Genomic DNA, 21,586 nt, shown 5'->3' with positions numbered 1-21,586 from the left:
GGTGGTCATTTTTCCAAAGGAGGTAGGGGACGGCCATGGACAAGAGACAGGAAGTTCGCCTTGCCGAGGTGGTGGCCGAGAAAGGAAGTTGAGGGGACGACTTAGAGGGACGGACGGGAAGTCCGCCATGATGGGAAGGTCATTTTTCAAAGGCGGTAAGGGACATACGTGGACGACGGACCGGAAGTTCTTACCGAGAAGGTCGCTGTCAAAGAAAGGGGGGGGGAGAAGACTAAAAAGAACGGACTGGGAGTCGGCCGTCGTAGAAAGGTCGTTCTTTTCAGGCATTGAGGGGGGGGGGAGACGGCCACGCGGACGGACAAGTTCACCGTGCCGCAAAACTCGCCGCGAAAGGACGCTGAGGGGACGACTTAGAAGGACGGACGGGAAGTCGGCCATGATGGGAAGGTCATGTTTCAAAGGCGGTAGGGGACGGCCGGGGACAGGGGACAGGAAGTTCGAGAGGGAAAGAGAGAGAGGAAAGAAAGAAAGAGAGGAGAGAGAGAGAGGGAAAGAGAGAGGAGAGAGAGAGGGGAAAGAAAGAAAGAGAGAGAGAGAGAGAGAAGAGAGAGAGGGAGGGAGAGAGGGAGAGGGAGGGAGAGTCACAAGGGGAAGGAGTTGGGGCACCTTTTTCCCTCGTTGCCCACCTTCTGCCTCGTCACATGGAGTCTCAGCCTATAAGCTAAGCTGTGTGGAGCCCTCCTTCCAGCCAACATCGGAAATTACCCTAGGAGAGGTGAGAGGCGCCCCGTAACAGGATTGACTCTCTAGGATTGACTCTCACCCAACCAGGTAACCCTTGATGCTTTCAAAACAATCCCTTGCCAACAAAAGAGAGAGGTGCCTTCATAGGGATCTCTAGGGTGCCTCGATTCCATCACTACCCCCAAAAACCTCCCCTCTTTGGTCCCTGGCTGGTCTTCTAGCCAGGCACTGGGCCAGCTCAATTGTGGCAATTGTCCATTATTGCTGTTGCTATTCCCTCAGTAGCAAAAGAGACAAGAAACTTGAAAGGTTGTCCCTGCCCACTCTGGGGCACAGGCATGCCAGGGAGTTTTGACTTTCTGATATATCCCAGTTAGGGTGTAGCTGAAGTACTGGCTAAAAGTTCCTGTGCCCTTTTGAATTGTCAATATTTCTGCATAAATATGACCTAAACTGTCATCAGTTTTCCACAGGTCCTAAAACTAGATGAAAAGAATGAATTTGTTGGATGGGCACTCTTTATTTAGTTTTAGGACTTGTGTGTAACATTGATCACATTTTAGATCCCATTTCTAAGGGGAAAAAATGACAATTCCCAAGGGTGCACAAACATTTAAGCGCCCTTGTGGAGTTGCACCCCTACAACTACACATCTGCGGGTGGGCATGGCTCCTCTGACGTCTGGGGCCAGTTTCTGTTCCCCCAGGGGTCTCGGGCTTTCCTTGCTGCTAGTTTGGAAAGAAACAGTCACCAGCCAAAACTTCCAAGAGAAAACAATGGTGATTTTATTCACTGCTTTGCAAAGACGGTGGACCAGGCACACACAGGTACCGTGGACACGCCCTAAATCATCCATACATTTGCCTTATATTCTGTCTAGGGCCTTTACAAATTTACCTCCCACCTTTTCCTCCTTGGCTTAGTATTCATGCTGTCACAGACTAGTATCCAAAGCATCTAAAATGAAGACATCCCACTACTATTAAGAGCCACAGTGGCACAGTGGTTAGAATGCATTACATTACTCCAGGCTACTTCTGCTGACTGCCGGCTACCAGCTGCCTGCAATTTGGCAGTTCGAATCTCACCAGTCTCAAGACTGACGTTTCATCCTTCTGAGGTCGGTAAAATGAGGACCCAGATTGTTGGGGGCAAGAGGCTGGCTCTGTAAACCACCCCTCCTCCCCCCACCCCCAGGATCAAGGAGAGCGAGAAGCGCGGCCCGCAGAACAGAGCGTAAGGGAAAAAGCCCCGCCCCTCTATGTGCTTTTGTGACGATGAAGTTCCTTTGAAAAATGACCTTCCCATCATGGCCGACTTCCCGTCCCTTCTTCTAAATCGTCCCCCCAACTTCCTTGCGCGCGGACATTTTCGGCACGGTGAACTTGTCCGTTCACGCGGCCGTTCCCCACCCCCCACCCCAATGCCCGAGAAGAACGACCTTTCTATGACGGCCGACTTCCAGTCCATTCTTTTTAGTTCCCCCCACTTCCTCGCGCAGCGACTTTTCGGCACGCTGGGATTTTAAGTTTATTATTCTGTATCACCATGATAAAACGCATCATTATTAACATTAATACGGGCAGAGGAGGACCAGGGGCCGCAACACAGGGAGAGAAGGAGTTCCGCTTCTTAAACCGAGTTAAAAAGGCGAACGAAAACTTCAGTGCTCTTTCTACGGGACAGAAAACGGTGCCCTCCTGTGGTGAAAGTCGGTATTGCGGCCACACAGAAAAAACACCTTTTCAATGGCATTTTTTGAAACCGGATTCTTTCTCGTGTGCCTGTTGTGTAGCAGCCTGGAATTGGAAAACAGGGCCTTCCTGTGGTCCAAGAAGGAATAGCAGCCCGAAAAAACAACCCTTTTCATGGTTTTTTAGGCTACTATCCTGTATCTTAATTATTAACACCTTGTTAATATTAATAGGACAACATGAGGCCAAAGGTGGAGGCAATATGCAACTTGAGTCTTTGCAGAGTCTGGCCTGCAATCTGCTCATTTCTCCCAGTCACAGCTGCATTCCCTGATTGGGGCCAGTCCTGTAAAAGGCCTGCTGGCTGAGAGCTTCAGCCTTTGGGGCAAAGCAGTGGAAGAAGGAGGGTGTGCTTCCTGGTGCTCTGCCCTCCTGGCTGTTACAAAGGAACTCGGGGAAAACAAATAGGTTGTCCTTGAGAGATTTGTGTTTTGGGGGTTGGGGGAAATTTCACTGAGGTTGAGCCTTTTCATTTTAGAAAGACCGGGGAAGGTTGGGAGCCAAAGAAAAGGTCAGCCCTAGGCAGTTGGAGGTATGGGATGGTAGAAGAAACCAAAGCCGGCTAGATATAAAATAACGTACCAAGTGTAAAATTAGAAATAACTCTATAGATTACACCTAAATCTTAGCATACTAAATCAAAGTGTAGCAATAAATATAGCCGTAACCTAAACTTTGAAAATCCCCTTAACAACAATCGCTGCCTTCCATTTCACCCTAAGAGCAGCCTTAACAGAGCAACCCCAGTACTTTTGGTTTTTAAACCATCAAGACGCTTAGTTTGAGACAAATAATAGCAAGTGAAAACTCGAGCAACATTATGCCATTGAAATGAGTTCCAGTTAAGAGTCTGGAGAAGTTGAAGCTCGGTCCAAGAGACAGAACCATCCCCTATTCTTTAGTCCTCCGAGAGTCTGGGAAAGAGCCGCTCTCCAGGGTCTTGACACAGAGTCCGGTAGCCCTGCAGAGAAGGCCCCGTTCCTAAGGGGCGGAGGCTTCGGTTCCTGGCCAGAGGGAGAGATTGGCAAAGGACACGTGAGGGGGCCTTGTAAGCAGCAGCAGCAGAATCCAAAACTGAAAGAGAGGAGAAGAGACAGGCGGATGGGCAGGTTTGTAGAACGAAACGCAGGGCGGGTTCCATTATTTTGGGTCCCATTGCGTTGGCACCGTTTTGCCAAACACACAGGGGCAACTTCAGTGGCTTCTTTGTCTTTTGGAGAAAAAGTCTGCCCATATAACCGCCGTTTCTGCCTCTTTCTAGAACCGGGCCGTTGGACTGATGCAGGTGGAGTCCTGCCGAGAAGACGTCCCACCAGCCTGCCTTTTGGGAAAGAGACACAGTCAGGCATTTAGCGGCCAAGATGACTGTTAGGGTAATAAATAAAGGAAAGAAATAAAATATAGCATTAAGTAGAGAGTTTCTCTATAGGCATGTCTTATCTTGATGTTAAGCAGTTGTTTTCCTATGTATATAGAAGTATTTATGTCTATGGGTATTTCTTACGTTGCTGTTGTGGAAAATATTTCTCTAACCTTTCACGTGTTGTAAAACTAGCTTGCAATTAGTTACATCGCTTTCATATGAAGACACATGATTATCCCATCTAAATGAATCTCAATCCATCTGGTTTAAGTTGCACCCCCCCCCCCCCCCCCCATAAAATGTACATTCCTGAGAAGTAACTCCCTAGATCTGAAGGAATAATCACTTTTGAAGTACATTGTCAATAGCCGTCTTAAGTAATCAATTAACAGACAATAGGAGAAGGGATAACGAAAGATAAACAAGTGCCAGAAGGACATTTGTCTTTTTGCAGGAAAGATGTAAATCTTAATTAGAGCGTTTTACAGTGTAGTTACTCTACTTCTAAAAGAATCTTAAGGTATCAGAAGAGTTGCTTTTATCTATACGGTTTGTAACTTTCCTCACTTATCTGTGCGTACGGGAGGAGAGGTCTTACCGTTTATTGATCAATAAAAGTTAGATTTTGTTCTTCAAAGCCTCCGCTTCAGTTCATTTTCGGCACATCGCGATCTTAAGTTATAGCCGAACTTTACAGGACCATCCTTTCCGCAGGGAGAGAGGGAGAGCTTGGAGTTTAAAGTCAAGGAAGCGGACGGTTGGTATTATATTTCTTAACGGCCGCCACTTAGACCGGTGACGGAGATCCCGGCCTCTCAAGCCATAGCAAACTAGATTGCGTTTTCACCGGACTCCACGTCCGTCTGCGTCCCTTGGGGGAAGCAGGAAGCCATTGCGGTTCCCCGTCTATGGAGGCTCGAGAATAAGTTTTGCCGTTTCTTTTTCTCGCACAATAGGGTGGATAAAAGGCATTGGACCGGAGTCTTCCTCAGCAGACCTTACACCCGCCCGCTTCAGAGATATTAAGGAAAGAGCCATCGTAGATCACTGCAGACGGAAGGAACTTGCTGCTATCAAGGGACCCTAAGAATTTGCTTCTTTCTTTCTCACTGAGATTTGGGGGAGGGTGCCGGCAAAAAAATCCCCAGGAGCTGTGGACAGCAGCGTACCTTTACCATAATAAAATCATTTCCTCCGTCAGCCCTTCCCTTCCGAAAGCACCAACCGTTTCGATGACAACTGAGTCTCAATTTTGTCTCGGTGAGAAAAAGGGTACAAAAAAGGGTATGGTACCCCAAAATGGTACGATTCCAAGAGCTCGCCAGTTCCCAAGCACCCCGGTTTGCATCCCGTGACTGTGGGGATGCCGCAGCAGCCTGTGAAAAAGTCCCATGGCAACTCAACGGTCAGTAAATGAGCCGGTCGTAAGTCGAGGCCTATCCAAGCGAGGAAGACGGTTCCGCCGCAAGGCAGTAGCGAACGGGGAAAGCAAGGATTTACCAAAGATTAGGAAAAAAAGGGGAACAATGCTTTTCGTGCACAATGACGTTTTATTGTTTAGGAAACACCAAAACAGGGAGGGCAACCCTGTGACATCGCGCAAGCGTCCCCTACCCCCACCCCCTCACCCAGGATCTAGGAGACGGAGAAGTGCGGCCCACAGAGCAGAGCGTCCGGGGGGAAAAGCCCCGCCCCTCTACGTTGCTCTTGAGACGATCAAGTTCCTTTGAAAATGACCTTCTCAATATGGGCGACTTCCTGTCCGTCGTCCGCGGCGGCGCCCCAGTGCGTTTGAAAAATGACCACCCCATCACGGTTGACTTCCCGTCCGTCCTTCTAAGTAGTCCCCTCAACTTCCTTTCTCGGCCACCACCTCGGCAAGGCGAACTTCCTGTCCGAGGCCGTCCCCTACCGCCTTTGAAATATGACCTTCCCATCATGGCCGACTTCCCGTCCGTCCTTCTAAGTCGTCCCCTCAACGTCCTTTCGCGGCGAGTTTTGCGACACGGTGAACTTGTCCGTCAGCGCGGCCGTCTCCCCCAATGCCTGAGAAGAACGACCCTTCTACGACGGCCGACTTCCAGTCCATTCGTTTTAGTCTCCCCCCACCCGGCTGCTATTCCTTCTTGGACCACAGGAAGGCCCTGTTTTCCAATTCCAGGCTGCTACACAACAGGCACACGAGAAAGAATCCGGTTTCAAAAATGCCATTGAAAAGGTATTTTTTTCTGTGTGGCCGCAATACCGACTTTCACCACAGGAGGGCACCGTTTTCTGTCCCGTAGAAAGAGCACTGAAGTTTTCGTTCGCCTTTTTAACTCGGTTTAAAAAGCGGAACTCCTTCTCTCCCTGCGTTGCGGCCCCTGGTCCTCCTCTGCCCCTATTAATGTTAATAAGGATGCGTTTTATTATGGCGATATAGAATAATAAATTTAAAATCCCAGCGTGGCGAAAAAGTCGCTGCGCGAGGAAGTGGGGGGAGGGGAAGACTAAAAAAGAACGGACTGGGAGTCGGCCGTCGTAGAAAGGTCGTTCTTCTCAGGCATGGTGGGGGGGAACGGGGGGACGGCCGCGCTGACGGACAAGTTCACCGTGCCGCGAAAGGACGTTGAGGGGACGACTTAGAAGGACGGACGGGAAGTCCGCCATGATGGGAAGGTCATTTTCCAAAGGCTGTAGGGGACGGACATTGACGACGGACCGGAAGTTCTTCTTACCGAGAAGGTCGGTGCCAAAGGAAGTGGGGGGGGGAGACTAAAAAGAACGGACTGGGAGTCGGCCGTCGTAGAAAGGTCGTTCTTCTCAGGCATGTGTGGGGGGGGAGACGGGGGGACGGCCGGGCTGACGGACAAGTTCACCGTGCCGCAAAACTCGCCGCGAAAGGACATTGAGGGGACGACTTAGAAGGACGGACGGGAAGTCGGGCATGATGGAAAGGTCATGTTTTAAAGGCGGTAGGGGACGGCCACGGACAGGGGACAGGAAGTTCGGCTTGCCGAGGTGGTGGCCGAGAAAGGAAGTAGAAGGGACGACTAAGAAGGGCGGACGGGAAGTCGGCCATGATGGGGTGGTCATTTTTCCAAAGGAGGTAGGGGACGGCCATGGACAAGAGACAGGAAGTTCGCCTTGCCGAGGTGGTGGCCGAGAAAGGAAGTTGAGGGGACGACTTAGAGGGACGGACGGGAAGTCCGCCATGATGGGAAGGTCATTTTTCAAAGGCGGTAAGGGACATACGTGGACGACGGACCGGAAGTTCTTACCGAGAAGGTCGCTGTCAAAGAAAGGGGGGGGGAGAAGACTAAAAAGAACGGACTGGGAGTCGGCCGTCGTAGAAAGGTCGTTCTTTTCAGGCATTGAGGGGGAGACGGCCACGCGGACGGACAAGTTCACCGTGCCGCAAAACTCGCCGCGAAAGGACGCTGAGGGGACGACTTAGAAGGACGGACGGGAAGTCGGCCATGATGGGAAGGTCATGTTTCAAAGGCGGTAGGGGACGGCCGGGGACAGGGGACAGGAAGTTCGAGAGGGAAAGAGAGAGAGGGAAAGAAAGAAAGAGAGGAGAGAGAGAGAGGGAAAGAGAGAGAGAGAGAGAGAGAAAGAAAGAAAGAGAGAGAGAGAGAGAGAGAGAGAGAGGGAGGGAGAGAGGGAGAGGGAGGGAGAGTCACAAGGGGAAGGAGTTGGGGCACCTTTTTCCCTCGTTGCCCACCTTCTGCCTCGTCACATGGAGTCTCAGCCTATAAGCTAAGCTGTGTGGAGCCCTCCTTCCAGCCAACATCGGAAATTACCCTAGGAGAGGTGAGAGGCGCCCCGTAACAGGATTGACTCTCTAGGATTGACTCTCACCCAACCAGGTAACCCTTGATGCTTTCAAAACAATCCCTTGCCAACAAAAGAGAGAGGTGCCTTCATAGGGATCTCTAGGGTGCCTCGATTCCATCACTACCCCCAAAAACCTCCCCTCTTTGGTCCCTGGCTGGTCTTCTAGCCAGGCACTGGGCCAGCTCAATTGTGGCAATTGTCCATTATTGCTGTTGCTATTCCCTCAGTAGCAAAAGAGACAAGAAACTTGAAAGGTTGTCCCTGCCCACTCTGGGGCACAGGCATGCCAGGGAGTTTTGACTTTCTGATATATCCCAGTTAGGGTGTAGCTGAAGTACTGGCTAAAAGTTCCTGTGCCCTTTTGAATTGTCAATATTTCTGCATAAATATGACCTAAACTGTCATCAGTTTTCCACAGGTCCTAAAACTAGATGAAAAGAATGAATTTGTTGGATGGGCACTCTTTATTTAGTTTTAGGACTTGTGTGTAACATTGATCACATTTTAGATCCCATTTCTAAGGGGAAAAAATGACAATTCCCAAGGGTGCACAAACATTTAAGCGCCCTTGTGGAGTTGCACCCCCTACAACTACACATCTGCGGGTGGGCATGGCTCCTCTGACGTCTGGGGCCAGTTTCTGTTCCCCCCAGGGGTCTCGGGCTTTCCTTGCTGCTAGTTTGGAAAGAAACAGTCACCAGCCAAAACTTCCAAGAGAAAACAATGGTGATTTTATTCACTGCTTTGCAAAGACGGTGGACCAGGCACACACAGGTACCGTGGACACGCCCTAAATCATCCATACATTTGCCTTATATTCTGTCTAGGGCCTTTACAAATTTACCTCCCACCTTTTCTTCCTTGGCTTAGTATTCATGCTGTCACAGACTAGTATCCAAAGCATCTAAAATGAAGACATCCCACTACTATTAAGAGCCACAGTGGCACAGTGGTTAGAATGCAGTACATTACTCCAGGCTACTTCTGCTGACTGCCGGCTACCAGCTGCCTGCAATTTGGCAGTTCGAATCTCACCAGTCTCAAGACTGACGTTTCATCCTTCTGAGGTCGGTAAAATGAGGACCCAGATTGTTGGGGGCAAGAGGCTGGCTCTGTAAACCACCCCACCCCCCCCCCAGGATCAAGGAGAGCGAGAAGCGCGGCCCGCAGAACAGAGCGTAAGGGAAAAAGCCCCGCCCCTCTATGTGCTTTTGTGACGATGAAGTTCCTTTGAAAAATGACCTTCCCATCATGGCCGACTTCCCGTCCCTTCTTCTAAATCGTCCCCCCAACTTCCTTGCGCTCGGACGACTTAGAAGGACGGACGGGAAGTCGGGCATGATGGAAAGGTCATGTTTTAAAGGCGGTAGGGGACGGCCACGGACAGGGGACAGGAAGTTCGCCTTGCCGAGGTGGTGGCCGAGAAAGGAAGTAGAAGGGACGACTTAGAGGGACGGACGGGAAGTCCGCCTTGATATGAAGGTCATTTTTCAAAGGCTGTAAGGGACGGACGTGGACGACGGACCGGAAGTTCTTACCGAGAAGGTCGCTGCGAAAGGAAGTTGGGAGGACGACTAAGAAGGACGGACGGGAAGTCGGCCATGATGGGGTGGTCATTTTTCCAAAGGAGGTAGGGGACGGCCATGGACAGGAGACAGGAAGTTCGCCTTGCCGAGGTGGTGGCCGAGAAAGGAAGTTGAGGGGACGACTTAGAGGGACGGACGGGAAGTCCGCCATGATGGGAAGGTCATTTTTCAAAGGCGGTAAGGGACATACGTGGACGACGGACCGGAAGTTCTTACCGAGAAGGTCGCTGTCAAAGAAAGGGGGGGGAGGGGAGAAGACTAAAAAGAACGGACTGGGAGTCGGCCGTCGTAGAAAGGTCGTTCTTTTCAGGCATTGAGGGGGGAGACGGCCACGCGGACGGACAAGTTCACCGTGCCGCAAAACTCGCCGCGAAAGGACGCTGAGGGGACGACTTAGAAGGACGGACGGGAAGTCGGCCATGATGGGAAGGTCATGTTTCAAAGGCGGTAGGGGACGGCCGGGGACAGGGGACAGGAAGTTCGAGAGGGAAAGAGAGAGAGGGAAAGAAAGAAAGAGAGGAGAGAGAGAGAGGGAAAGAGAGAGGAGAGAGAGAGAGGGAAAGAAAGAAAGAGAGAGAGAGAGAGAGAGAGAGAGAGGGAGGGAGAGAGGGAGAGGGAGGGAGAGTCACAAGGGGAAGGAGTTGGGGCACCTTTTTCCCTCGTTGCCCACCTTCTGCCTCGTCACATGGAGTCTCAGCCTATAAGCTAAGCTGTGTGGAGCCCTCCTTCCAGCCAACATCGGAAATTACCCTAGGAGAGGTGAGAGGCGCCCCGTAACAGGATTGACTCTCTAGGATTGACTCTCACCCAACCAGGTAACCCTTGATGCTTTCAAAACAATCCCTTGCCAACAAAAGAGAGAGGTGCCTTCATAGGGATCTCTAGGGTGCCTCGATTCCATCACTACCCCCAAAAACCTCCCTCTTTGGTCCCTGGCTGGTCTTCTAGCCAGGCACTGGGCCAGCTCAATTGTGGCAATTGTCCATTATTGCTGTTGCTATTCCCTCAGTAGCAAAAGAGACAAGAAACTTGAAAGGTTGTCCCTGCCCACTCTGGGGCACAGGCATGCCAGGGAGTTTTGACTTTCTGATATATCCCAGTTAGGGTGTAGCTGAAGTACTGGCTAAAAGTTCCTGTGCCCTTTTGAATTGTCAATATTTCTGCATAAATATGACCTAAACTGTCATCAGTTTTCCACAGGTCCTAAAACTAGATGAAAAGAATGAATTTGTTGGATGGGCACTCTTTATTTAGTTTTAGGACTTGTGTGTAACATTGATCACATTTTAGATCCCATTTCTAAGGGAAAAAATGACAATTCCCAAGGGTGCACAAACATTTAAGCGCCCTTGTGGAGTTGCACCCCCTACAACTACACATCTGCGGGTGGGCATGGCTCCTCTGACGTCTGGGGCCAGTTTCTGTTCCCCCCCAGGGGTCTCGGGCTTTCCTTGCTGCTAGTTTGGAAAGAAACAGTCACCAGCCAAAACTTCCAAGAGAAAACAATGGTGATTTTATTCACTGCTTTGCAAAGACGGTGGACCAGGCACACACAGGTACCGTGGACACGCCCTAAATCATCCATACATTTGCCTTATATTCTGTCTAGGGCCTTTACAAATTTACCTCCCACCTTTTCCTCCTTGGCTTAGTATTCATGCTGTCACAGACTAGTATCCAAAGCATCTAAAATGAAGACATCCCACTACTATTAAGAGCCACAGTGGCACAGTGGTTAGAATGCAGTACATTACTCCAGGCTACTTCTGCTGACTGCCGGCTACCAGCTGCCTGCAATTTGGCAGTTCGAATCTCACCAGTCTCAAGACTGACGTTTCATCCTTCTGAGGTCGGTAAAATGAGGACCCAGATTGTTGGGGGCAAGAGGCTGGCTCTGTAAACCACCCCTCCTCCCCCCCCCCCCCCCCCCCCCCAGGATCAAGGAGAGCGAGAAGCGCGGCCCGCAGAACAGAGCGTAAGGGAAAAAGCCCCGCCCCTCTATGTGCTTTTGTGACGATGAAGTTCCTTTGAAAAATGACCTTCCCATCATGGCCGACTTCCCGTCCCTTCTTCTAAATCGTCCCCCAACTTCCTTGCGCGCGGACATTTTCGGCACGGTGAACTTGTCCGTTCACGCGGCCGTTCCCCACCCCCACCCCAATGCCCGAGAAGAACGACCTTTCTATGACGGCCGACTTCCAGTCCATTCTTTTTAGTCCCCCCCACTTCCTCGCGCAGCGACTTTTTCGGCACGCTGGGATTTTAAGTTTATTATTCTGTATCACCATGATAAAACGCATCATTATTAACATTAATACGGGCAGAGGAGGACCAGGGGCCGCAACACAGGGAGAGAAGGAGTTCCGCTTCTTAAACCGAGTTAAAAAGGCGAACGAAAACTTCAGTGCTCTTTCTACGGGACAGAAAACGGTGCCCTCCTGTGGTGAAAGTCGGTATTGCGGCCACACAGAAAAAAACACCTTTTCAATGGCATTTTTTGAAACCGGATTCTTTCTCGTGTGCCTGTTGTGTAGCAGCCTGGAATTGGAAAACAGGGCCTTCCTGTGGTCCAAGAAGGAATAGCAGCCCGAAAAAACAACCCTTTTCATGGTTTTTTTTAGGCTACTATCCTGTATCTTAATTATTAACACCTTGTTAATATTAATAGGACAACATGAGGCCAAAGGTGGAGGCAATATGCAACTTGAGTCTTTGCAGAGTCTGGCCTGCAATCTGCTCATTTCTCCCAGTCACAGCTGCATTCCCTGATTGGGGCCAGTCCTGTAAAAGGCCTGCTGGCTGAGAGCTTCAGCCTTTGGGGCAAAGCAGTGGAAGAAGGAGGGTGTGCTTCCTGGTGCTCTGCCCTCCTGGCTGTTACAAAGGAACTCGGGGAAAACAAATAGGTTGTCCTTGAGAGATTTGTGTTTTGGGGGTTGGGGGGGAAATTTCACTGAGGTTGAGCCTTTTCATTTTAGAAAGACCGGGAAGGTTGGGAGCCAAAGAAAAGGTCAGCCCTAGGCAGTTGGAGGTATGGGATGGTAGAAGAAACCAAAGCCGGCTAGATATAAAATAACGTACCAAGTGTAAAATTAGAAATAACTCTATAGATTACACCCTAAATCTTAGCATACTAAATCAAAGTGTAGCAATAAATATAGCCGTAACCTAAACTTTGAAAATCCCCTTAACAACAATCGCTGCCTTCCATTTCACCCTAAGAGCAGCCTTAACAGAGCAACCCCAGTACTTTTGGTTTTTAAACCATCAAGACGCTTAGTTTGAGACAAATAATAGCAAGTGAAAACTCGAGCAACATTATGCCATTGAAATGAGTTCCAGTTAAGAGTCTGGAGAAGTTGAAGCTCGGTCCAAGAGACAGAACCATCCCCCTATTCTTTAGTCCTCCGAGAGTCTGGGAAAGAGCCGCTCTCCAGGGTCTTGACACAGAGTCCGGTAGCCCTGCAGAGAAGGCCCCGTTCCTAAGGGGCGGAGGCTTCGGTTCCTGGCCAGAGGGAGAGATTGGCAAAGGACACGTGAGGGGGCCTTGTAAGCAGCAGCAGCAGAATCCAAAACTGAAAGAGAGGAGAAGAGACAGGCGGATGGGCAGGTTTGTAGAACGAAACGCAGGGCGGGTTCCATTATTTTGGGTCCCATTGCGTTGGCACCGTTTTGCCAAACACACAGGGGCAACTTCAGTGGCTTCTTTGTCTTTTGGAGAAAAAGTCTGCCCATATAACCGCCGTTTCTGCCTCTTTCTAGAACCGGGCCGTTGGACTGATGCAGGTGGAGTCCTGCCGAGAAGACGTCCCACCAGCCTGCCTTTTGGGAAAGAGACACAGTCAGGCATTTAGCGGCCAAGATGACTGTTAGGGTAATAAATAAAGGAAAGAAATAAAATATAGCATTAAGTAGAGAGTTTCTCTATAGGCATGTCTTATCTTGATGTTAAGCAGTTGTTTTCCTATGTATATAGAAGTATTTATGTCTATGGGTATTTCTTACGTTGCTGTTGTGGAAAATATTTCTCTAACCTTTCACGTGTTGTAAAACTAGCTTGCAATTAGTTACATCGCTTTCATATGAAGACACATGATTATCCCATCTAAATGAATCTCAATCCATCTGGTTTAAGTTGCACCCCCCCTCCCGCCCCCATAAAATGTACATTCCTGAGAAGTAACTCCCTAGATCTGAAGGAATAATCACTTTTGAAGTACATTGTCAATAGCCGTCTTAAGTAATCAATTAACAGACAATAGGAGAAGGGATAACGAAAGAAAACAAGTGCCAGAAGGACATTTGTCTTTTTGCAGGAAAGATGTAAATCTTAATTAGAGCGTTTTACAGTGTAGTTACTCTACTTCTAAAAGAATCTTAAGGTATCAGAAGAGTTGCTTTTATCTATACGGTTTGTAACTTTCCTCACTTATCTGTGCGTACGGGAGGAGAGGTCTTACCGTTTTATTGATCAATAAAAGTTAGATTTTGTTCTTCAAAGCCTCCGCTTCAGTTCATTTTCGGCACATCGCGATCTTAAGTTATAGCCGAACTTTACAGGACCATCCTTTCCGCAGGGAGAGAGGGAGAGCTTGGAGTTTAAAGTCAAGGAAGCGGACGGTTGGTATTATATTTCTTAACGGCCGCCACTTAGACCGGTGACGGAGATCCCGGCCTCTCAAGCCATAGCAAACTAGATTGCGTTTTCACCGGACTCCACGTCCGTCTGCGTCCCTTGGGGAAGCAGGAAGCCATTGCGGTTCCCGTCTAAGGCTCGAGAATAAGTTTTGCCGTTTCTTTTTCTCGCACAATAGGGTGGATAAAAGGCATTGGACCGGAGTCTTCCTCAGCAGACCTTACACCCGCCCGCTTCAGAGATATTAAGGAAAGAGCCATCGTAGATCACTGCAGACGGAAGGAACTTGCTGCTATCAAGGGACCCTAAGAATTTGCTTCTTTCTTTCTCACTGAGATTTGGGGGGAGGGTGCCGGCAAAAAAATCCCCAGGAGCTGTGGACAGCAGCGTACCTTTACCATAATAAAATCATTTCCTCCGTCAGCCCTTCCCTTCCGAAAGCACCAACCGTTTCGATGACAACTGAGTCTCAATTTTGTCTCGGTGAGAAAAAGGGTACAAAAAGGGTATGGTACCCCAAAATGGTACGATTCCAAGAGCTCGCCAGTTCCCAAGCACCCCGGTTTGCATCCCGTGACTGTGGGGATGCCGCAGCAGCCTGTGAAAAAGTCCCATGGCAACTCAACGGTCAGTAAATGAGCCGGTCGTAAGTCGAGGCCTATCCAAGCGAGGAAGACGGTTCCGCCGCAAGGCAGTAGCGAACAGGGAAAGCAAGGATTTACCAAAGATTAGGAAAAAAGGGGAACAATGCTTTTCGTGCACAATGACGTTTTATTGTTTAGGAAACACCAAAACAGGGAGGGCAACCCTGTGACATCGCGCAAGCGTCCCCTACCCCCACCCCTCACCCAGGATCTAGGAGACGGAGAAGTGCGGCCCACAGAGCAGAGCGTCCGGGGGAAAAGCCCCGCCCCTCTACGTTGCTCTTGAGACGATCAAGTTCCTTTGAAAATGACCTTCTCAATATGGGCGACTTCCTGTCCGTCGTCCGCGGCGGCGCCCCAGTGCGTTTGAAAAATGACCACCCCATCACGGTTGACTTCCCGTCCGTCCTTCTAAGTAGTCCCCTCAACTTCCTTTCTCGGCCACCACCTCGGCAAGGCGAACTTCCTGTCCGAGGCCGTCCCCTACCGCCTTTGAAATATGACCTTCCCATCATGGCCGACTTCCCGTCCGTCCTTCTAAGTCGTCCCCTCAACGTCCTTTCGCGGCGAGTTTTGCGACACGGTGAACTTGTCCGTCAGCGCGGCCGTCTCCCCCAATGCCTGAGAAGAACGACCCTTCTACGACGGCCGACTTCCAGTCCATTCGTTTTAGTCTCCCCCCCACCCGGCTGCTATTCCTTCTTGGACCACAGGAAGGCCCTGTTTTCCAATTCCAGGCTGCTACACAACAGGCACACGAGAAAGAATCCGGTTTCAAAAATGCCATTGAAAAGGTATTTTTTTCTGTGTGGCCGCAATACCGACTTTCACCACAGGAGGGCACCGTTTTCTGTCCCGTAGAAAGAGCACTGAAGTTTTCGTTCGCCTTTTTAACTCGGTTTAAGAAGCGGAACTCCTTCTCTCCCTGCGTTGCGGCCCCTGGTCCTCCTCTGCCCCTATTAATGTTAATAAGGATGCGTTTTATTATGGCGATATAGAATAATAAATTTAAAATCCCAGCGTGGCGAAAAAGTCGCTGCGCGAGGAAGTGGGGGGGGGAGGGGGGAAGACTAAAAAGAACGGACTGGGAGTCGGCCGTCGTAGAAAGGTCGTTCTTCTCAGGCATGGTGGGGGGAACGGGGGACGGCCGCGCTGACGGACAAGTTCACCGTGCCGCGAAAGGACGTTGAGGGGACGACTTAGAAGGACGGACGGGAAGTCCGCCATGATGGGAAGGTCATTTTCCAAAGGCTGTAGGGGACGGACATTGACGACGGACCGGAAGTTCTTTCTTACCGAGAAGGTCGGTGCCAAAGGAAGTGGGGGGAGACTAAAAAGAACGGACTGGGAGTCGGCCGTCGTAGAAAGGTCGTTCTTCTCAGGCATGTGGGGGGGGGGGGGAGACGGGGGGACGGCCGGGCTGACGGACAAGTTCACCGTGCCGCAAAACTCGCCGCGAAAGGACATTGAGGGGACGACTTAGAAGGACGGACGGGAAGTCGGGCATGATGGAAAGGTCATGTTTTAAAGGCGGTAGGGGACGGCCACGGACAGGGGACAGGAAGTTCGCCTTGCCGAGGTGGTGGCCGAGAAAGGAAGTAGAAGGGACGACTAAGAAGGACGGACGGGAAGTCGGCCATGATGGGGTGGTCATTTTTCCAAAGGAGGTAGGGGACGGCCATGGACAAGAGACAGGAAGTTCGCCTTGCCGAGGTGGTGGCCGAGAAAGGAAGTTGAGGGGACGACTTAGAGGGACGGACGGGAAGTCCGCCATGATGGGAAGGTCATTTTTCAAAGGCGGTAAGGGACATACGTGGACGACGGACCGGAAGTTCTTACCGAGAAGGTCGCTGTCAAAGAAAGGGGGGGGAGGGAGAAGACTAAAAGAACGGACTGGGAGTCGGCCGTCGTAGAAAGGTCGTTCTTTTCAGGCATTGAGGGGGGAGACGGCCACGCGGACGGACAAGTTCACCGTGCCGCAAAACTCGCCGCGAAAGGACGCTGAGGGGACGACTTAGAAGGACGGACGGGAAGTCGGCCATGATGGGAAGGTCATGTTTCAAAGGCGGTAGGGGACGGCCGGGGACAGGGGACAGGAAGTTCGAGAGGGAAAGAGAGAGAGGGAAAGAAAGAAAGAGAGGAGAGAGAGAGAGGGAAAGAGAGAGGAGAGAGAGAGAGGGAAAGAAAGAAAGAGAGAGAGAGAGAGAGAAAGAGAGAGAGGGAGGGAGAGAGGGAGAGGGAGGGAGAGTCACAAGGGGAAGGAGTTGGGGCACCTTTTTCCCTCGTTGCCCACCTTCTGCCTCGTCACATGGAGTCTCAGCCTATAAGCTAAGCTGTGTGGAGCCCTCCTTCCAGCCAACATCGGAAATTACCCTAGGAGAGGTGAGAGGCGCCCCGTAACAGGATTGACTCTCTAGGATTGACTCTCACCCAACCAGGTAACCCTTGATGCTTTCAAAACAATCCCTTGCCAACAAAAGAGAGAGGTGCCTTCATAGGGATCTCTAGGGTGCCTCGATTCCATCACTACCCCCCCAAAAACCTCCCCTCTTTGGTCCCTGGCTGGTCTTCTAGCCAGGCACTGGGCCAGCTCAATTGTGGCAATTGTCCATTATTGCTGTTGCTATTCCCTCAGTAGCAAAAGAGACAAGAAACTTGAAAGGTTGTCCCTGCCCACTCTGGGGCACAGGCATGCCAGGGAGTTTTGACTTTCTGATATATCCCAGTTAGGGTGTAGCTGAAGTACTGGCTAAAAGTTCCTGTGCCCTTTTGAATTGTCAATATTTCTGCATAAATATGACCTAAACTGTCATCAGTTTTCCACAGGTCCTAAAACTAGATGAAAAGAATGAATTTGTTGGATGGGCACTCTTTATTTAGTTTTAGGACTTGTGTGTAACATTGATCACATTTTAGATCCCATTTCTAAGGGGAAAAAATGACAATTCCCAAGGGTGCACAAACATTTAAGCGCCCTTGTGGAGTTGCACCCCCTACAACTACACATCTGCGGGTGGGCATGGCTCCTCTGACGTCTGGGGCCAGTTTCTGTTCCCCCCAGGGGTCTCGGGCTTTCCTTGCTGCTAGTTTGGAAAGAAACAGTCACCAGCCAAAACTTCCAAGAGAAAACAATGGTGATTTTATTCACTGCTTTGCAAAGACGGTGGACCAGGCACACACAGGTACCGTGGACACGCCCTAAATCATCCATACATTTGCCTTATATTCTGTCTAGGGCCTTTACAAATTTACCTCCCACCTTTTCCTCCTTGGCTTAGTATTCATGCTGTCACAGACTAGTATCCAAAGCATCTAAAATGAAGACATCCCACTACTATTAAGAGCCACAGTGGCACAGTGGTTAGAATGCAGTACATTACTCCAGGCTACTTCTGCTGACTGCCGGCTACCAGCTGCCTGCAATTTGGCAGTTCGAATCTCACCAGTCTCAAGACTGACGTTTCATCCTTCTGAGGTCGGTAAAATGAGGACCCAGATTGTTGGGGGCAAGAGGCTGGCTCTGTAAACCACCCCTCCTCCCCCCCCACCCCACCCCCCCCCCAGGATCAAGGAGAGCGAGAAGCGCGGCCCGCAGAACAGAGCGTAAGGGGAAAAGCCCCGCCCCTCTATGTGCTTTTGTGACGATGAAGTTCCTTTGAAAAATGACCTTCCCATCATGGCCGACTTCCCGTCCCTTCTTCTAAATCGTCCCCCCAACTTCCTTGCGCGCGGACATTTTCGGCACGGTGAACTTGTCCGTTCACGCGGCCGTTCCCCACCCCCCACCCCAATGCCCGAGAAGAACGACCTTTCTATGACGGCCGACTTCCAGTCCATTCTTTTAGTTCCCCCCACTTCCTCGCGCAGCGACTTTTTCGGCACGCTGGGATTTTAAGTTTATTATTCTGTATCACCATGATAAAACGCATCATTATTAACATTAATACGGGCAGAGGAGGACCAGGGGCCGCAACACAGGGAGAGAAGGAGTTCCGCTTCTTAAACCGAGTTAAAAAGGCGAACGAAAACTTCAGTGCTCTTTCTACGGGACAGAAAACGGTGCCCTCCTGTGGTGAAAGTCGGTATTGCGGCCACACAGAAAAAAACACCTTTTCAATGGCATTTTTTTGAAACCGGATTCTTTCTCGTGTGCCTGTTGTGTAGCAGCCTGGAATTGGAAAACAGGGCCTTCCTGTGGTCCAAGAAGGAATAGCAGCCCGAAAAAACAACCCTTTTCATGGTTTTTTTAGGCTACTATCCTGTATCTTAATTATTAACACCTTGTTAATATTAATAGGACAACATGAGGCCAAAGGTGGAGGCAATATGCAACTTGAGTCTTTGCAGAGTCTGGCCTGCAATCTGCTCATTTCTCCCAGTCACAGCTGCATTCCCTGATTGGGGCCAGTCCTGTAAAAGGCCTGCTGGCTGAGAGCTTCAGCCTTTGGGGCAAAGCAGTGGAAGAAGGAGGGTGTGCTTCCTGGTGCTCTGCCCTCCTGGCTGTTACAAAGGAACTCGGGGAAAACAAATAGGTTGTCCTTGAGAGATTTGTGTTTTGGGGGTTGGGGGGGAAATTTCACTGAGGTTGAGCCTTTTCATTTTAGAAAGACCGGGGAAGGTTGGGAGCCAAAGAAAAGGTCAGCCCTAGGCAGTTGGAGGTATGGGATGGTAGAAGAAACCAAAGCCGGCTAGATATAAAATAACGTACCAAGTGTAAAATTAGAAATAACTCTATAGATTACACCCTAAATCTTAGCATACTAAATCAAAGTGTAGCAATAAATATAGCCGTAACCTAAACTTTGAAAATCCCCTTAACAACAATCGCTGCCTTCCATTTCACCCTAAGAGCAGCCTTAACAGAGCAACCCCAGTACTTTTGGTTTTTAAACCATCAAGACGCTTAGTTTGAGACAAATAATAGCAAGTGAAAACTCGAGCAACATTATGCCATTGAAATGAGTTCCAGTTAAGAGTCTGGAGAAGTTGAAGCTCGGTCCAAGAGACAGAACCATCCCCCTATTCTTTAGTCCTCCGAGAGTCTGGGAAAGAGCCGCTCTCCAGGGTCTTGACACAGAGTCCGGTAGCCCTGCAGAGAAGGCCCCGTTCCTAAGGGGCGGAGGCTTCGGTTCCTGGCCAGAGGGAGAGATTGGCAAAGGACACGTGAGGGGGCCTTCTAAGCAGCAGCAGCAGAATCCAAAACTGAAAGGGAGGAGAAGAGACAGGCGGATGGGCAGGTTTGTAGAACGAAACGCAGGGCGGGTTCCATTATTTTGGGTCCCATTGCGTTGGCACCGTTTTGCCAAACACACAGGGGCAACTTCAGTGGCTTCTTTGTCTTTTGGAGAAAAAGTCTGCCCATATAACCGCCGTTTCTGCCTCTTTCTAGAACCGGGCCGTTGGACTGATGCAGGTGGAGTCCTGCCGAGAAGACGTCCCACCAGCCTGCCTTTTGGGAAAGAGACACAGTCAGGCATTTAGCGGCCAAGATGACTGTTAGGGTAATAAATAAAGGAAAGAAATAAAATATAGCATTAAGTAGAGAGTTTCTCTATAGGCATGTCTTATCTTGATGTTAAGCAGTTGTTTTCCTATGTATATAGAAGTATTTATGTCTATGGGTATTTCTTACGTTGCTGTTGTGGAAAATATTTCTCTAACCTTTCACGTGTTGTAAAACTAGCTTGCAATTAGTTACATCGCTTTCATATGAAGACACATGATTATCCCATCTAAATGAATCTCAATCCATCTGGTTTAAGTTGCACCCCCCCCCTCCCCGCCCCCCATAAAATGTACATTCCTGAGAAGTAACTCCCTAGATCTGAAGGAATAATCACTTTTGAAGTACATTGTCAATAGCCGTCTTAAGTAATCAATTAACAGACAATAGGAGAAGGGATAACGAAAGATAAACAAGTGCCAGAAGGACATTTGTCTTTTTGCAGGAAAGATGTAAATCTTAATTAGAGCGTTTTACAGTGTAGTTACTCTACTTCTAAAAGAATCTTAAGGTATCAGAAGAGTTGCTTTTATCTATACGGTTTGTAACTTTCCTCACTTATCTGTGCGTACGGGAGGAGAGGTCTTACCGTTTTATTGATCAATAAAAGTTAGATTTTGTTCTTCAAAGCCTCCGCTTCAGTTCATTTTCGGCACATCGCGATCTTAAGTTATAGCCGAACTTTACAGGACCATCCTTTCCGCAGGGAGAGAGGGAGAGCTTGGAGTTTAAAGTCAAGGAAGCGGACGGTTGGTATTATATTTCTTAACGGCCGCCACTTAGACCGGTGACGGAGATCCCGGCCTCTCAAGCCATAGCAAACTAGATTGCGTTTTCACCGGACTCCACGTCCGTCTGCGTCCCTTGGGGAAGCAGGAAGCCATTGCGGTTCCCCGTCTATGGAGGCTCGAGAATAAGTTTTGCCGTTTCTTTTTCTCGCACAATAGGGTGGATAAAAGGCATTGGACCGGAGTCTTCCTCAGCAGACCTTACACCCGCCCGCTTCAGAGATATTAAGGAAAGAGCCATCGTAGATCACTGCAGACGGAAGGAACTTGCTGCTATCAAGGGACCCTAAGAATTTGCTTCTTTCTTTCTCACTGAGATTTGGGGGGAGGGTGCCGGCAAAAAAATCCCCAGGAGCTGTGGACAGCAGCGTACCTTTACCATAATAAAATCATTTCCTCCGTCAGCCCTTCCCTTCCGAAAGCACCAACCGTTTCGATGACAACTGAGTCTCAATTTTGTCTCGGTGAGAAAAAGGGTACAAAAAGGGTATGGTACCCCAAAATGGTACGATTCCAAGAGCTCGCCAGTTCCCAAGCACCCCGGTTTGCATCCCGTGACTGTGGGGATGCCGCAGCAGCCTGTGAAAAAGTCCCATGGCAACTCAACGGTCAGTAAATGAGCCGGTCGTAAAGTCGAGGCCTATCCAAGCGAGGAAGACGGTTCCGCCGCAAGGCAGTAGCGAACAGGGAAAGCAAGGATTTACCAAAGATTAGGAAAAAAGGGGAACAATGCTTTTCGTGCACAATGACGTTTTATTGTTTAGGAAACACCAAAACAGGGAGGGCAACCC

The 21,586-nt window shown here is 49.8% G+C and overlaps 3 long non-coding RNA genes across 3 annotated transcripts; all 3 read left to right on the top strand.

Moving 5' to 3' along the window:
• The first annotated feature begins 589 nt into the window (after window positions 1-589).
• On the top strand, window positions 590-4,900 carry LOC148128692 (uncharacterized). The gene is made up of 3 exons (XR_015746196.1): window positions 590-792; window positions 3,721-3,832; window positions 4,779-4,900. It is a non-coding gene; the product is annotated as an uncharacterized LOC148128692 (long non-coding RNA).
• Window positions 4,901-9,590: 4,690 nt separating this feature from the next.
• LOC148128691 (uncharacterized) lies at window positions 9,591-14,274 on the top strand. Its single transcript, XR_015746194.1, has 3 exons — window positions 9,591-10,042; window positions 12,987-13,098; window positions 14,039-14,274. It is a non-coding gene; the product is annotated as an uncharacterized LOC148128691 (long non-coding RNA).
• A 2,215-nt stretch (window positions 14,275-16,489) lies between these two features.
• LOC148128690 (uncharacterized) lies at window positions 16,490-21,190 on the top strand. The gene is made up of 3 exons (XR_015746195.1): window positions 16,490-16,942; window positions 19,894-20,005; window positions 20,955-21,190. It is a non-coding gene; the product is annotated as an uncharacterized LOC148128690 (long non-coding RNA).
• The last annotated feature ends 396 nt before the right edge of the window (window positions 21,191-21,586 follow it).

Source organism: Notechis scutatus, unplaced genomic scaffold, assembly GCF_049901735.1.
Source record: "Notechis scutatus isolate UNSWTSFEM ecotype Mainland unplaced genomic scaffold, rNotScu1.2 NSCUCTG176, whole genome shotgun sequence".
In the NCBI taxonomy this organism is placed as follows: Eukaryota; Metazoa; Chordata; class Lepidosauria; order Squamata; family Elapidae; genus Notechis; species Notechis scutatus.
The sequence above is the reverse complement of the archived record's forward strand: the minus strand, read 5'-3'. Positions and strand labels throughout refer to the sequence as shown.